The sequence below is a fragment of the Coturnix japonica genome, chromosome 1, assembly GCF_054131305.1.
Source record: "Coturnix japonica strain WE chromosome 1, WE-NBRP24, whole genome shotgun sequence".
In the NCBI taxonomy this organism is placed as follows: domain Eukaryota; kingdom Metazoa; phylum Chordata; class Aves; order Galliformes; family Phasianidae; genus Coturnix; species Coturnix japonica.
In genome coordinates, this window is record NC_140663.1 from 39,868,738 (window position 1) to 39,876,903 (window position 8,166).

Consider the following 8,166-nt stretch of genomic DNA (forward strand, 5'->3'; position numbering starts at 1 on the left):
AGTAGACCTTTTCTTTTGGTCCCTTTTTTGTCAAAACTAGAACAAATTCAGAAAAAAGAAAAGTTGTGTATAAAGGAGGAATGTATGACAACAAAGGATATCAAGAATCTAATTCAAACACAAACAGCAAACTGCAGATAATAAGGAAATAAGAGTAGACGTGTGCATGTCTTCATTCATGTTTTCCTACTGTAGGTACATATATTTCTGTTTTTTACACATTTAAATGGACAGAAAAAGTTAGATATAAAACAGTATAAAATTGTTCTAGCAAGAAGTGTTTACATTTCACTTTTGAAAAAATAAGGAAGGAAAAAAAGTCTGAATTCTTAAAGGTCTGTGACAAAATATTTATGTCTGCAGACAGAACTGTTTAAATTTGCTTTAATTATGTGTTTACAGTGAGTAAGACTTTTCCACAAACAGAGGAAACTATACCATAGAATTGGCCACATTTCAATTCAAAATAGCCCTGGAAATATGCTTCATCAGTTCACGTCACCACAGTACTGGTGGTCTTTTTGTCAGCTTGCCTTAACCTTATCTTTTAAATATTAGTCCATCCACTCTCAGAAATCCCTCAAAATACCACAAAAGACGAGTTAAAAAACACATGCAGCTTCAAACAAAAATCTCCTACATTATATGTTTGACTTTTTTTTTTTTTTACAAGAAAGTCTAAGTATGGAAAAAGTGCAGTTGAGAGTCAAAAAGAGCTTTAAACTCTGCTAACAGGAGCTTTAAATCCAAGGATTTTCTTTCCCCCTGTTTCATTCATAGGCAGCTTCTTTAAATATAAGTTCCTCATTTGCACACTGTAACACAGCGCTTTCTAACATCACAAAGGCATACACTGATCCTGTTTAACTACATACTACATATCTTTTCCTCTGAAATCAAAGTTATACTCATTAGAGTTTGTAATAAGTACAAAGAAACCTGAACGGAAGAAAAATATATCTCAGAGTGCAGTTTAAACGAGAAATACATGAACTCAACCCTTACACTTCTACATCATAGATTCTAAACACTGACTTGCAAACAGAGAACATGCTGCTGCAAAAGTTTACGGTACGGAAAAAGAAAGGACTATAGCAGCGCTTATACAAATCAAAACAAGAGACAGAGCAGTCAAATAAACAGTAGGAAATGTGTACAGTCCTTACGAACGCATTCTCATGTTCTCGAGAAACAAAAGTGCTGGATACAACATTCAACATTGCTAAACATTTAGTAGGATTTTTCCTTGCTTCTCTTAAAATCCATCTACTTCTTGCCGTAGACTTGCCTGAAGTTTTATTAGTGCAGCATAGTTCAGGAGAATTACCGAAAACCGTACCTTTTAATCCAGGGATTTGCAACAGGAGCTCTCAAAGCTGAGATGTAATTAAACTAAATATTCAACCCAGGCAAAGGGCTTTGCAGGTGTGGAAAGGAGGAGGGGGTAAGTTCAGCTCAGTGACTGTCACTTGGTGGAAAACCCTCCTGCTTCTATTCCATAGCACAGTTAAAAAATAAGGTTTCTCTCAATGAACACAATCCAGGCTGACACCCACATTAGATCATATGGTAATGATATGTCTCCTGTATTGTAGCCAGAAACTTTATCAGCTCTTTTGCTTTCTTTTCCTCCTTTTTTTTTTTTCTTTCTTTCTTTCTTTTTTTTTTTTTTTCCATTTGCTTTATTCCTTTTTCATCTGTTTAGAATCCCAAACTGCTTGTACACTTTAAGACAGATGCTTTGCAGTAAATCATCTCACTTATTTTATTTTGGTTTCTAAAACATATATTTAGTAAAGTTTTCTTGGTTTTAACTATGTTTTTTTTTTTTCTTTTTTCTGACTCATTGCTGAGAAAAAAAATAAAAAGGTTGGCTGTTCTTCTGGTTTATAATAGATGTAATTCAAGGAAAGGATATAAAATTAATCTTACAGCTAGTCAAAGTGGAGATTAACATCAGAAAAAAAAACGGGGTAGCTTTAGGTAAAACTATTTATACAGATATTAACCTGCCTCTGCTTATGCTATAATCATTATCTAAGTAAACAGCATATAGTGTAATATACTCTTATTATCTTGTATAAAAAAGAGCTTTACAGATTTCTTCGAACGTCAGCATGTTTTTGATATATATGAAAATCATGTTTTTTTTACCAGCTGAATGATTCCAGCATTTGTGGTTAAAACAGCTTTATATAAACTTTGCTTTCTTTTTTTTTCTTTTTCTTTTTTTTTTTTTTTTTTGCTGCTTTCTCACCAGGACAGCAAAGCAGAGGGGAAATTAGTTTTAACTCTATTTCTTTTTGCTTTTTTTTTTTTCTTTCTTTTTTTTTTTTTTTTTTTTTTTTTTTTTTTAAGATTCTGTTGGGCTCTTTTAAACATGAATGGAACAATGTATTTGACTCATAGACCAAATTCAAAATTTAATCAGTAATCTCTGTTTTGATCCAAATATCAGCGGAAGCTGCAATGCAATTTCTCTATTGTTGCACAATTTAAAAATTCAGGCAAACTGAAAGGGAGTAAATAGAATAATTACTATTTATTTAGTTATTCAAACAGATTGCGAACATGTGTAGCTTCCCTGTGCTGTTAACTGTCCCGTCAAAATAATGGAGGTTTATGTCTTTGTGTTTTGACTTGTATCCTTTTATTTCTGCCCCTAGGCTAGGACCAGGTGCAATTCTGAAATTAAAGCATGTAAAATGTCAAAGTTTGCTTAAAAGAAATCTGATTTTTTAGAAACACAATGGAATCTTGACTTTTTAGCTATTATTTTTAGTTTGGTTTTAACAAGAGCCAAGAAAACAGCTATTACAATTGTTCTTCTTTGATGAAAGAAAACATAGTGGAATAATTTACTGCTTGTTTTGGTCAGATTTGCAAAACGATGCAATCACATTTAACCTTACGTTACAGCTTCTTTATATATATTTACTCTTAAAGTAAGGATCATTTATTCCACCCTAGACCTTGAGGCTACCTCTGTCTTTTTCCCCTGCTTCTCCAGTGTATTCAAGACTGTTAATGATTTTTGTTGTGGCATTTTTCTACACATGATGAGGAATGTTCCAAGCTTTTATACTTACAACAAAGCCTTATCTTTGTCCAGAAGTGTCACCATGAGGCTTGATGAAGTCTTGGCTGTATCTTAGTAATGTCAGTTATTTGAACCTTGGTCACCAGCTGCATCTGCTTGTTTAAAAAACATTTCAAAGCAAGGTTTTGACGAGGAACAGGTCAGGGTAAACTTGTTGTCAGTTTGCTTCACAAAACCCATTTATATCCTTTCCCACTAAAACTGAAATACTTTTGAACTGATATCTGTTATGGGGTTGAAAGTGGTTATATGTAAACAGCTTCGTCATCACTTTTCTTGGAGGCACTGGAGGTGATGAATGGCCACCTCTTTTTTTCTTTTCTGTCTTTGGCATTAGAGCATTAATAAAATATAAAGAGCCAGATGGGTCCAAGTGGAGCACTTGGTGTCTCCTGGGTGGACTTCAGAACTCTCCATCAGAATCAACTAGATGACTTTCTTCCTCGTATCCTATTAAGTGTCCATGTACAACATTTTTGGGGTAAATTGCATGTTTATAACAGGATGTAGGATCCCTTCTGAAACAAGTGTTCCTTTTCCCCTTCTCATAGCCTCCTGTTATATCAGTCAAGAAAAACAACTTTGCAACAAACAAACAAGAAAAAACACATAAATAGCAATTTACTATGTTATTTTATAAGGAACATAAACATATGCAAAGCCTAGCATTGATAAACTGATCTTCTTGGTCTGATCTGCTTTGACAACTACTTCATCAATATAAATGAAAGCAAGCTTAGATCAGTTTGTTTATATAAGATTTTATTAGTTCAGCTTAACTAACTTACACAGATACATGCTGCTCCAAATACCAGTTCTCAGCAAGTTACAGGCAACTGCATATTAATGGTATTTATATAACAGTATTTTTATTAAATTTTTATGGATAGCATCTGCTTCATTTGCTCATAGCTTATTCTGTGGATCTTTCAAATAGCAGTGGCAGGAGACAGGAGAGCTTTCTGTCTGCTGCTGATGCCTGTGCCTGGGTCAGATGGAATTCTGTGCAGGAAGGGGAAATACAGCTGCCCTGCACCCTAGAGGAAGAGCTTCTGGAGCACGAGGCGTGACCTGCAGGCATCAGGAGATCTCAGACAGGTTGCAGGGCTCCTTAGAAGTCCATAGAGCTGTCATAATCTCCTCTCAAAGGACTGGAAAGGAGAGCTGTTTTTAGGAAGCATGGGGAAGGAGTGTGGCCTTTATCACAATCCAGGAAGTTGCAGGAATGAAACCAAAGCAAGAAGACAGGATCTGTCCTGCAGGGACTTGGTGGCCCAGTGATTCAGGATCTTCCTCATTCTAATTTTCGTCTTCTAAAAAAGGAATTTTTCTTGGGCTGCCTTCTAAAGATTGTCAGCTTTGAAGACCAGTGTGTGGTTAGTGTTGTTGTGGTTGCTGTGGTAAGGAAGAAGAGCAGGCAAATCCACTTCAAAGGCCTCATGAAACAGCTAGTCAAGTGTGTCCATCCCCAGTTGCAAAGAATGAAACAGGATCCCTTGTTTGGCTACTTCTCAGACTCCTTCTCCACCTGCTATGTGTCTCATGCCTGGCCTTTACTAGCTCCCTAGTATGTTATCTACTATGCCCCTTAATATACCACTGGTTGTCTCTCCTTTCTATGTTGCACACAGTAATTTCTTCTAAACCTCTCCTCTGTGGTGGTGTTGCACGTCACTCTTTGGAGTGACAGTTATTATTTTGGACTAGATGATCTTGGAGGTGTTTTCCAGCTTTGGTGATTCTATACTCAAACTCCTGTAGTAAGCTCTTCCTTACCATTGCAATGGAGTTCCTCTACTAAAAACTAAAGTAAACATTGACCCAATATAACACTGATCCAGGTAAATACTGACCCAGACACAGACTGACAAGGTAGCTAAAGAGACAGAAATGTCGTTTCTGGATATTCTAAATACCAATTTTCCTTTGGTCTTCTGTGACCTTACAAGTTACAGTCAAGAAGTTCTCAACATTTCTACAGATCAAAAAGACCAAAGTATCAGATTCTACACAAGTGCTCTCAGAAGCATTATTTTTCTATATCTGTGAATGAACTGCTTTACAACTGCTTGAACTAAGAGCAAACAAGCTCCAATAGTAAGTTCTCAATGGTGCGGAGGGTCTTCTGTGAAGTCTGTCTTTCTCTCCCTCTTCCACTCATCAGGACCATGCGCTGTTCATGCCACTGCTCAGGGTCCTCTTCCTGCTCTCTTCTGAAGGGAATCTGTGAGACATGCAGGTCACTAAACGAAACAGATTCAAATTGTCCTCCACTGAACGACTCAGCATGTGATCGTGTCCTTTACCTTGACCTTTTTTCAATGGAAATCTCAGTCTTTTCCTACACTTGACACTGTCTGTCCTGTCCTCTGGCCTTTCTATTCTCTCATGAATCAAACTGTTTTGTCCAAGTACCTCCAGTAAATGCAGAAGCTATCTGTTTGTCAGTGTAGCCTTACTACTCAATGATAATTTCAAATGGTCTGAATTTAACTTTCATCGTGGAGGATGAAGCCTGTCCTAACTATTCCTCACACCCCTGTGGTGTAGATGTACATTTTGTGATCTCTTTTACCTACTGCCTTCAGAAGTGAATGGATAAAATCAGGTTTACATGAGTCCTCCTAGCTGCTACCCATTCTAGAAGCAAATAATGAGGGAAAAGTAAAAGTGACCATGGAACCAAGGACCCCAGAATCTCACTTCGACTGTTTAATTATAAATAAAGCATGTGCAATAGCATTTGTTATCATATGCACTAATATGTGTTGCTAATAGTACTGAGATACTCTGCAGTTTTCAGTGCTTGATAACATCACATTTTTTTCTTGTCTGAATTCTGGTGAGGGTTAGCTGTCCCATGTCCAGAAAATCCCTAACATGAAGGAAAGAGTATGCAACTGCATCCACCTCACCGAAGGGTCTAGGAAGATACAGCTCACTATGCAAAGAGGCCTTCCCACAAAAGAACGTCACTCTAGATGTGGGGGCCAGAAATGGGGAAGTGATGTCTGAAGAGGAGAGGTAACTAGCTTAGGCAAGAGGAGGTGAAATTTCAAGTGAGCAGCTGTTTCCTGAGATTTTGGCTTCTTTTATATTTCACATTATTTTGAGTTGGACTACAACCATTTTCAAGGTTCTGATGGAAAATCCAAAGCTTAATTTTCATTTTGATGGCTCTTAGATCATGCCCTGGACAACTTTCATCATCTCAGTTGGATTACACAATGCCCTAGAAAAGGATGACAGTAATTCATGCAGTTGGAACTATGCGCCTTGCATGTCCTTTGTTAGTCAGAGGTTATGAACCAGCATTCATAATGAGACACATCCTGTGAAGCTCTGAACAGCTTATTCCCCGATTATGAAAACCATGTGAATGGTCAGCCCATCTTTTTTTTTTTCCATTTTAGTCATCACAGAGATCAAACTGTTTCAGAGGAAGCTAGTGACTGTATTACTCAGGAAAGACGTGAAAAAAGGAGTGTAATGATGAAAAGAGGACATTTGTAGTACCATTTGTGTCAGTGTCTCTGTATTAAAATGGTCTTTTTTTTCTTTTCATTGGCAATCTGCTGAGAAATAAGTACTTTCTAACTTCTGCTAAACTTATGAAACAGTGATTTTGAATATACAAGGAATGGCATCATAAAACTTACTGGTTTTGTTTGGATTGTATGAGCTCACTCACTACAGAGAAGCGCTGTTGGGAACCTGAAGGTGGATGGTGATGATTTACAAAGACACCAGCTGTCTGAACAGAGTGTGCCCCATCGGGTTCTAATGAAAAAGACACACTCCTCTTGAACCTTTAAAGGAATAAGTAAGCATTTGTGACAATCTGAAAACACAATAAAGAAAAATAATGATGTGAGAGCAGAGTCCAAGTAGCATAGATTTTAAGTCCAAACAGTACAGATGATATCTAGCATCCAGGACATTTCACTCAAATTTTAACTATTTCTGAAATTAAGAGAGTTACACTATAGTCCAGGTAATAATCCATTGATTTTCATTAAGTATTTGAAAAGTAAATCTCTTTAACTTTAGCTGATGCCTGGAACACAAGAATGGGTAGACCACATATGCTTTTTGTAGAATTGTAGAATCATAGAATTGTTAGAGTTGGAAGGGATCTCAGAGAGCCATCTAGTCCAACTCTCTTGCAATGAACAGAGACACCACAGCTAGATCAGGTTGCCCAGGGCTTTATCCAGCCTCACTTTGAAAGTCTCCAAGGACGGGGCAACAATCACATCACTGCGCAACCTGTTCCAGTGCCTCAGCACCCTCACTGTAGAAGATTTTTTCCTTATATCTAGCCTAAATCTACCCTCTTTGAGCTCTGAAGCCATTTCCTCTTATTCTATCATAGCAGACCCTGCTGGAGAGTCTGTCCTCTTCTTTTGTGTAGCTCCCCTTTAGATACTGAAAGGCTGCTATAAGGTCACCTGGCAGCCTTCTCTTCTCCAGGCTGAACAGCCCCAGCTCTCTCAGCCTGTCCTTATAGAAGAGGTGTTCCATTATGTGGATCACTTCTGTGGCCTTTCTCTGGATGTGATCCAAGTGGTCCACGTCTCTCCTTGTGGTGAGAACTCCCCATCTGGATGCAGTACTCCAAGTGAGGTCTCACCAGCACAGAGCAGAGTGGCAGGATCACTTCCCTCACCCTGCTTCCCATGCTTCTTTTGATGCAGCCCAGGATACAGTTGCTCATATCCAGCTTGCTATCCACCAATACACCCAGGTTTTTCTTGGGCAGGACTGCTCTCAGTCTTTTCATCCCCCAGTTTGTATTGGTGATGGGGGTTGCCTTGACCTTGCAATTTTCTTTCTTCCTCCCTTCCTCCCTTCCTCCCTTCCTCCCTTCCTCCCTTCCTCCCTTCCTCCCTTCCTCCCTTCCTCCCTTCCTCCCTTCCTCCCTTCCTCCCTTCCTCCCTTCCTCCCTTCCTCCCTTCCTCCCTTCCTCCCTTCCTCCCTTCCTCCCTTCCTCCCTTCCTCCCTTCCTCCCTTCCTCCCTTCCTCCCTTCCTCCCTTCCTCCCTTCCTCCCTTCCTCCCTTCCTCC

General features: G+C 38.6%; 1 protein-coding gene across 1 annotated transcript in view; it reads right to left on the minus strand.

Annotated features, from left to right (window-relative positions):
• DCN (decorin) overlaps positions 1–1,469 on the minus strand; it is a 37,389-nt gene extending 35,920 nt beyond the window's left edge. Inside the window, 1 exon segment of the mRNA NM_001323188.1 lies at positions 1,340–1,469. The gene's annotated coding sequence lies outside the window, so the exon portion shown is untranslated.
• Positions 1,470–8,166: the final 6,697 nt, after the last annotated feature.